At 31.4% G+C, this 9486-nt stretch overlaps 1 pseudogene; it reads right to left on the bottom strand.

The window, feature by feature from the left end:
- Positions 1-2210: 2210 nt before the first annotated feature.
- LOC145009932 (uncharacterized) lies at positions 2211-3224 on the bottom strand (annotated as a pseudogene).
- Between the last annotated feature and the right edge of the window lie 6262 nt (positions 3225-9486).

Raw genomic sequence — 9486 nt, 5'->3', positions numbered from 1 at the left:
ATCATTTAAAGGGTAAAGGAATGATCCTTATAAACCCACTCAAAGTTGTTCCCACCACCTACATTTGACAAATGAAACTAGCAACATTTGTAAGAATATTCAAAATTAAATATATAATATTATAATTATTCTATATTAAGGTGGCTAATTATTCTAGTCATTTAATTCAAAATTAAATTAAATGTCATACGCATGACACTATTAGAGTTTTTTTTTTTTTTTTTTTTTTTTTTTTTTTTTTTTTTTTTAACAGCAAATCAAACCTCCTCCTAAATTACTCTTTGAATGTAGATATTTTGATGACGGGACTTGAACCATTATTCTCAAGGAGGAAGACCAACACCGGATACTGCTGAACTAGAAACTATTTGATCAGTATTAGAGTTTAATGGTAATCTATTGTTTTGGCTATATTATATTGTTAGTTCCTAACATACAAAGAACACAACAATTTATTGTTCTCTCTTTGATCCCCATCATCAATTTGAGGAAGATCATCATACACATCGTTCTTGTTCATAATACAACAAATCAATATATTTAAGGTATCAAGTTCTTTTACATCTTGATGATCAATAGTATGGTCCGATCTAAGGTTTATATAGTACTTTATGCTAACAAGTGTTATTAAAGCCACATATTTTATGGATCGCTAGATGAATACTCTTCATTCTTTCCAATCTCGTATTGTTTTTTCTATTTAAGATAGCATTATGTGTATTTTAAAAGTAGCATCAATCGAAACATTTCAGTTTATTTATTTATTTAATTTTTTAATTTATTATTATTATTATTATTTTTGCACGAGAAGTTTAAAACATCATATGACTCAAATTATTAAAATATACATTTTAATGCGTAGGAACATCATATTCAGTGCATTGTAGTTGTAACTAATATATAGTCACAATCGTCTTTTTTTTGTTGCTATTAGGGGTTTGTTGAATTTGTCCTATGTAAGTACATCTATGGAGGTTTTTTTAGTAGAACTTTCTATTTGAGATGGTCATGAGGTTTAAACGAGAATGGTTTGGACGTACGTTTTCCTTTTATAAGAAATACAGCCATTACCGACGACACAAATAGCGGCGATAGGATCTTTAGCTGCGACAAATCGAAAAGTCACCGCTAAAGGTCATGTCGCCGCAATTGGTGTCGTCGATAATACCTACTTACCCGAATCCGCGTTTTCACATTCTGGTGAACGTCAACCATTCGATCATTTTTGTAATCAAATGACTGAGAAACTCGTGAAACACACAAAAGTCAAAACCAATACCAGCGACAATATGTTGCCGCTAAAGACCTAAATTATCGCCGCCAAAGGTCGAAAAAAATGCGCCTTCTTTTCCCTCTACGTATGTCGCCGCTAAAGATTGGATGTCGCCAATATTGATTTTTTTGTCGCCACTATTAGGTGTTGCCGCTAAAGATCGACACAGATTACAACCACTTGCTTCCTTTTTCTGCTGCGATCTTCTCTCATTTTGTTCCATTTCTCGATCATCTACTCGGACGATTCTCACTTCCTCCAACGATTCTCCCTTATTTAACAATATATAGTAGAAGAGATATCACCGGGCATCGAAAACTTCTCGTCTCCGGCCACCGACGTTGTTGCTGCTGTCGATTTTCTTCTCCCTGGTTCATGTTTCCTTCCTCATCTCTTCCTTTCTTTCTATTTTAATGTCAATTTCAATAAGAATTTGTGATTAATTGCATTTTTGTTTTCAAAAAGCACTTTTCTTCTCCGGTCACCACCACTACCATCGGCTGTTGATGTCACCGACATCAACTACCGCTACCACTGTTCCAGCACCGAAGACTATCACCACCAGTTGAATGAGGGAAAAGTTTTGGAAACAACAAGTGCATTTTTTTGTAATTTGTTTTATATGTGTGCATTTGTGTGTGCATTTGGTATATATATATATATATATATATATATATATATATATATATATATATATATATATATATATATATATATATATATATATATATATATGACAAAACTTCAAAAATGGTCCCTGTGGTTTCCGAAAATATCAAGTTTAGTCCCTAAGTTCAAAAAACCTCACAGATGGTCCCTGTGGTTTCAAAACTTTTAACAAATGGTCCTTTTCGCTAACTCCGTTAGCTTTTGACCGTTAAGTGAAGGGCATTTCTGTCTTTTCACTATTACAATGACCATTTTTGAAGTTTTTGCCTTATTTTAAAAAAATATTATTTAATATAGAAAAGGCCTCTCTCTCTCTCTCTCTCTCTCTCTCTCTCTCTCTCTGGCCAAAGGGAATCCAAGACCCTAATCGATTTACATTTTTATTCATCACCTGATCGAAATGTGGTCTAAATTTAGAATACTGATCAGAGCCAGAACCACCAACATCACCCCCATCAATCTTGTTATATCTCTTTTCAGTTGTCCTCTTCCTTGCCCTTGCTCTTGCTTGTTCCCTAGTTTCTTTAGAAAGCGAGTTATGAATATACGCACTTTTCCTAACTCCTCTATCAAGTTTTTTCTTCTCTTTGTTACTGCTAGAGGAAGTAGATTTTGCGTTACCTACTATAATCACCGTATCTTCCCTAATTTTCTCCATAGATTGATCATCAATTCCAAACATAACTTCACATTCTGATGTAGAAGAACCGCTATTTGACAGACCAATGAGACTGCAAGTATGGTCTAACTACTGGGGAAGTAGATCTTGAATAGCGGGTTTTGATTTCATGAGCAGCCAGTCGACAGTATTGCTGGCCTTATTGAACCCAAGCATATCTTGCAACCTGAAGAACCTCTTTGCTACATCAAGAGACAATCTCATCCTTCGGTCCCTGGGGCCTTGAGATCAAGCTTTCGGAAACGTCCTACTTGGATTTTCAACTTCACCAGCTTATGTACTTGCTTTATCCCAATAATTCAAGTTCCAAAACATGCTATTGAAGTAACCCCTCCATTGAACTTTCTTGAAATCCAAAGTTATCCATCTTTTAGGCCTGATTTTGGGGATTGAAAGAATACCCATGACTGAAAATGGAAGGAGTGAGAAAGAAGCAAGAAGAACAGTCGAAAATCCGACAATGTGAAGACCTCTGTAGTTCAGATGAGTTAATAAGATAGTAATTGCTAAAAGGGTTGGAATTCTAACGTATAATTGATCGAAGATTGGGATTGATTGCTTCAAATAATCGAGAAATAATACAGGGTAGAGTGCGTTATCCATAACCCCACTAAACCATTTCCAAAACCCTTCTTGGAAACCCCAAAAAGGGTCGAACGCCGATGATATCCAGATGACATAACCTCCGTTTTCAGGGAAGCTTGTAGCGAGTTCGGCCGTGATTAGTGCTTCTGGGATGCTCCAAAAAATGGGGAAAATTAAGAACCTTAGTAATGAAAGTAGAGCTCCGCCTCCAGATTTGACTGAATCTTCTACAACAAATGGACGCTCGGAAACTTCGCATAAAATTAGGGCGATTAGAGGTAGTAAAGTTACTTTAAGGGTTGATTTCTTATCTATGGTGTTCTTCTGATCATTGCTCAAGATCGTCTGTTTGTTTTCCCTCCACACCCATGAAGTTTGATGATCGAAAGGTTGATCTTATGGCGTATTAAGTTATCACCATGGTCATGATTGAGAAGTCGATGGAATAAATGGGATTAATATGAAAGATTTTATGAATGGGATTTTGATTGTTCGAGGAAGCTAAGTGAAGATGCAAATGGAATCAGAGAGAGAGAGAGAGAGAGACATTTTCTATACTAAATAATATATTTTTTTTAAATAAGGGCAAAACTTCAAAAATGGTCCCTGTAATAGTGAAAAGACAGAAATACCCTTCACTTAATGGTCAAAAGCTAACGGAGTTAGCGAAAAGGACCATTTGTTAAAAGTTTTGAAACCACATGGACCATCTGTGAGGTTTTTTGAACTTAGGGACTAAACTTGATATTTTCGAAAACCACAGGGACCATTTTTGAAGTTTTGTCTATATATATATATATATATATATATATATATATATATATATATATATGTGTGTGTGTGTGTGTGTGTGTGTGTGTGTATTTCATATATGTGTGTGAAATATGTTATATGTGTGTGTATTTCATATATATATATATATATATATATATATATATATATATATATATATATATATATATATATATATATGTGTGTGTGTGTGTGTGTGTGAAAATTGTGTGTATTTCATATATGTGTGTGTATAAAAAAATACCTGTATATGTATATCATGTATGTATTTGTATGCAATTTAGATTATGTTCATGGTTGTTTTAAGTGTATAAAAAGTATATATATATATATATATATATATATATATATATATATGTGTGTGTGTGTGTGTGTGTGTATGTATGTATGTATGTATGTATATATATATATATATATATATATATATATATATATATATATATATATATATGATGTATGTATGTGTGTGTTTATGTCCAATTTGGAATGTGTTGATGGTTGTTTTATGTGTATAAAAAGTATGTATATATGTGTATAATGTATATATGCATGTATTTGTATGCAATTTGGAGTGTATTTGTATACAATTTGGAGTGTATTTGTATACAATGTGTAAACTATAATGTCATAATGAAAAAAATAAACAAAAAACAAGTAGGATGCTACTATTGAAATGGTATTTAATATAAATTACTACAATAGTTCCTATATAATGTGTATTTTTAGATCATTTGATAATTATTAGTTTGTTGGTTTGTTAGTTTGATTGTTGATTTAACTTAGAAGGTTAATGTTACTTAGTTGGTTTGTTAATTTGATATTTGTTGATATATATATATATATATATATATATATATATATATATATATATATATATATATATATATATATATATATATATATATATATATATATATATATATATATAAATTTGTAATTGTTAGTTTTCTTATCATTTGGTAATTTTTAGTTTGGTTTAAGTTAATTGTTTAACTTACAAGTTTATATGTTGTTATTTACTATGTAATTGGAGAATCTTCGATCAATGTCCAACGATCCGGAGTCATTTGTGGAGCTTATAGGATGAAACAACGGTGGCGGGGATGATAACACGTCGTATTAATTTTATATTTTATTAGAGATTGTAGTATGACATAAATTTATAAGAATTTTGTTATTTATTTTGGTGTATACATAGTATTATAAAACATGGATGTTATGTAATCGTTTTTCTTCCTTTTAACGTATCGGTTTTTCTGCATTTAACATTATTATGTATTGGTTTTTCTGCATTTAGCGGCGACATTATCATTAGCGGCAGCATGTAGCATTAGCGGCGGCATGTAGCATTAGCGACAACACAGTAACGACGACTCAATAGCAGCGACGTGTCACCGGTAAATGTATTAACGCTGATAAAGAGTATTAGCAGCGACTCAATAGCGGTGACGTGCGCCGCTAATACCTTTTTTCTTGTAGTGTTAGAATAATGTATGAGGAGCTCTTCAATGTTTATTGGTTATCTTTTGTCGGATTCGGTTTATTTTATTAATTTATTTTTTCATAAAACATTGTATGATAATCCTACCCCTATATGTTGGTTATGTGAATTTTTCCTTATACACAAAAGGATACACATGGTCATCAATTTATGAGTCCTCGTGCATTGCCGTTATTGTTAAGATAGACTAATTAACTTGTGATACTTGATTAATTAATTAGAATAAAAGGCGTTAAAAGACATTTAATTCGATCAGTACGAGTTGATATGATTTTATGTGTTTATACGATTTGTTAAAATAATAGCGTTCATAAAACAAACGATCATTAACTTTATTACATTTATTACGTTTAAATAAAATTGAAAAAAAGTATAAAATAATATATAGAAAAAATTTAATTTAAAATAACCTTAAATTAACATATAGCAAAATAAATAAAAATATAACAAATGATAACTTTTATTTTTATTTATTAAAGTAATAAAGTAAATAAATAATAAAAGAAAATATTTTATGTTAGGTATTATGATGATTTTTATATATAGGTGTTGTTTAAATCTGAAGGGTGATAATTATAGTGGATTTAAATCCTCATTTAGACGTTGATAATGACATATGGAAACCAAATCATATCCAGTTTTATACTTTATCATATTTACATAATTATATGCGTTAATGATATATGGAAACTAAATCATATCTAGTTTTAATCTTCCCTTGTACAGTACACCTTAATACAACTGTCTCCAACATAATCCGAGTAAGAATGTAAGATCACACTGCATATATTTTCTTCCGGAAAAAAAAAAAAAAAAAAAACACTACATATTTTTCATTTTTTCTGAATTACCTTATTAATAAAGCATAAATAACATTTTTTTTTTTGCCTATATTTAAGGGCTTTGGTTTATTTTCCTAATCCCCGATTAAAACGCTCTTTTCCAACCCCGCTCCTCCTTGTCCGAGTGTTAGTACTGCTGCTGCGCTTCTAGGGTTTTCCGGAGCAACCCTTATCGAGGTTGTAGTTAACTTATTCCTTCCTTGCATTTCATTGGTTTTTTAATTGGTTTTCATGTTGATTTTGATATCTGAATAATCTTTTTCATGTCACTTGTCTTTACTTTCTGTTACGTCTGTTCCGATAACATTTATTTTTCCATAGATATTTAATTTTACAAGCTAGTGCATTAATCCATGGATAAGATAAATCGAGGATATAAAGGAAAATCTGATGCCCGTGGTAGAAAAAAATTGGACAAATTAAGAGTGCTTGTTCCATATGGGAGAAAAAAATTGCACTCATCGTTTTCTATATTCCTGATGTTAATTTGTCGTTCTCGTTACAAATTTAGTTGAAGAAAATGGAGATTTACAATGGTACATAAACTCGCAGGGATTAATTTATATATTTCTTTTTCTTCAAGCTTTATTTTTGTGCTCTACGTGCTAGTGTTATTAACTATTGGTTTCATGTCGGATATGCAATGGGAATTGATTTATTTGTTATTTAACAATAAATGTATAAACGTATGTGGTGACATGCTAGACTATCGGTTACGACCTAGCTAGATAGCTTGGTAGTAGCTACTTTAGTCATATTAGAATGCATACTATCTAGAAAGGTTTGGTTATATTAAATACTTCCGGATGAAGTATTGATCCTGCTATTTTGCTATTAGATCATATTGATTCTGCTATTTTGCTATTTAGAAACTGAAGTTCGTATCCTAAATATTGGCGCTTAGATTTGTTTATTATTTTTTTTATGTCAACCATTTTTACTGGTTAATATCAGAACAAAGAAGATGAAAGACTGTAAAAACGGGAGCATGTGCTTTTCTATCGTAATGGTTTTTGGGCTTCTGTTGCTGTGTGCCATCGCTTGCTTTGTGATACGTAGGTTCCTACCTAAAGAGAAACAAATGGGCTCAGATGTTACCGGAAATATTGTTGAACCGGAAGGTTGATGAAGCTATATAGAAGAGCAATTAGCGTGCAGCTTGTGTAGTGATCAATGGATTTGTTATATAATATATGATGTATGAGAACATTTTTCAATCAAGTTAAGTTTCCCTGGATATATGGCTTCCATACTTCCTTTTCCAGTAGGTTTTCAGTTAGCAGGAACACTAGTTAGGAGTAGTATTTATACCATCCGACAAAACGTTAAATCTTTATCATCTCTACGAATCATCGTTATCATCATGACTTCTTGAGTTACTATATATATATATATATATATATATATATATATATATATATATATATATATATATATATATATATATATACACACACACAGTTTTACATCTTCAATTCGATATTGTCGGTGTCCTTATCTTAATTTCTTTCAAGAAAATTGTGTTAATCTAGCTATATATCTTTGTGAATTTTAATTTTCTAAGCCAACAAGAAGCTGCTTAGAGGCGTGTTCTAATATAAGTTGGCTGTTGAAAGTATTATAATATTAACAACCTTATCATTTAAGTGTTTTATGGTAAAGTATGATATATTGTGTTAAGTTGTTATTTTTGTAGGGGATGTTTCTTTGTATTTGGATATGCAGATGAAATGTGCATACGGGTTGCAAGTCCGATATGGATTCATGGGTTGTCCGTGAGTTATATTCTGCCCCAGGTATTTAATGTACAAAGGAAGCTGATTTTGTTATAACTCAAGATATTTTTTGTGCGGTACTCTTTTGTTTGTTCTCTTCGTCTTCAGAAGAGGGTTTTCATATTAGGGTTTTGTAAAACACAATTATGTGTATTCTTTGATTCCTTGTTTGATTGTAGTGAGGTTTTTGTTTGTATTTTGTATGATGAAAACTAACTATTTCATAGTGAATGAAATGTTGATGTTGGAAATGAGTTGTGTTCTTCTGTTTGTACTTTGAGTTTATACTTTGTTACATGATATCAGAGCCACTGTGTGGCTTCAGCTTCTTTCAACGACGAATTATTGAATGTTTCATACAGGTTAGATCTTGGTTCCTTTTGTACCGTTTTATTTGATCGTTTTTTTTTGTTGATGTATGAAATCGATCTTGGAAGATATATGTGGTTTTTGGAGTAGGTAATTCTGTTGTTTCAAAAAAAAAAAATGAATAATTGAATATAACAACTATATGTAGTAATATTTAGAAACTAATTTATAGTGTTTAGCCATTTTTTTGTGGATTTACCTTTGAAACATTTTCAATTGCATTCATTGTGTCATTGGTAGTCTAAAATTTGTTTAATAAAACTGATCGAAATTACTATGGGCGTGTTTGACACGAAGCTTTTGGAAGCGTTTGAGAGCTTCTAGGTTTTTGTTTTTGAAAAAACCCTCTAGTTTAAACAAAAAACTTTGTTTAACATTACCGACATTTAGCTTTTAGTTTTAACAAAACGTTCCGATTGTAAAAGCTGTTTCATGTAGCGTTTAACAAAACGCTCATGAGCTTTTGAAAGCAATTTCTATAATTGCCCTTAGAAATATATTTATATATTTATTTATTTTTAATCAATTATCCTCTTATGTAATTTTATATATTTCAAAAGCTTCTACCTGTTTTTGTCAAACATTCATATAACAAATATAAGTTACAGTTTTCGGCTAACAGCTACCTGCTACACACTATCAGCTAACCGCTACCCGCTTCCACCTAACAACTACTTTTGCTAAATACACCGTATGTGTAAAATTGTTAATCGTACCATGTATACAGATAATTTTAGGCTTTTGCTTAAGTACATAGATGGATACCTTGTCACCATAGTTTTGATGAACTTTTCCGTTTCTTTGAGTGGCTGGAAAATTTCTCTAACGAACTAAAGATTTTTCAAGCCCGTATAAATATTTATGGAAAACAAGAGGAAGACCTTGTACCACCTGTCTCTCTCTTTTCTACCCAATAACTATTCTTGGCACCTGCCTTCTCTTTTCTCTCTCTCTTTTTTCTCTCTCCCCCTAACATGTCTTTCTTTCTTTGTTGTCACCTT

This window comes from Lactuca saligna, chromosome 8 (genome assembly GCF_052625555.1).
Source record: "Lactuca saligna cultivar CGN05327 chromosome 8, ASM5262555v1, whole genome shotgun sequence".
In the NCBI taxonomy this organism is placed as follows: Eukaryota; Viridiplantae; Streptophyta; class Magnoliopsida; order Asterales; family Asteraceae; genus Lactuca; species Lactuca saligna.
Note: the sequence above shows the minus strand (reverse complement) of the source record. Positions and strands in the feature narration are given on the sequence as shown.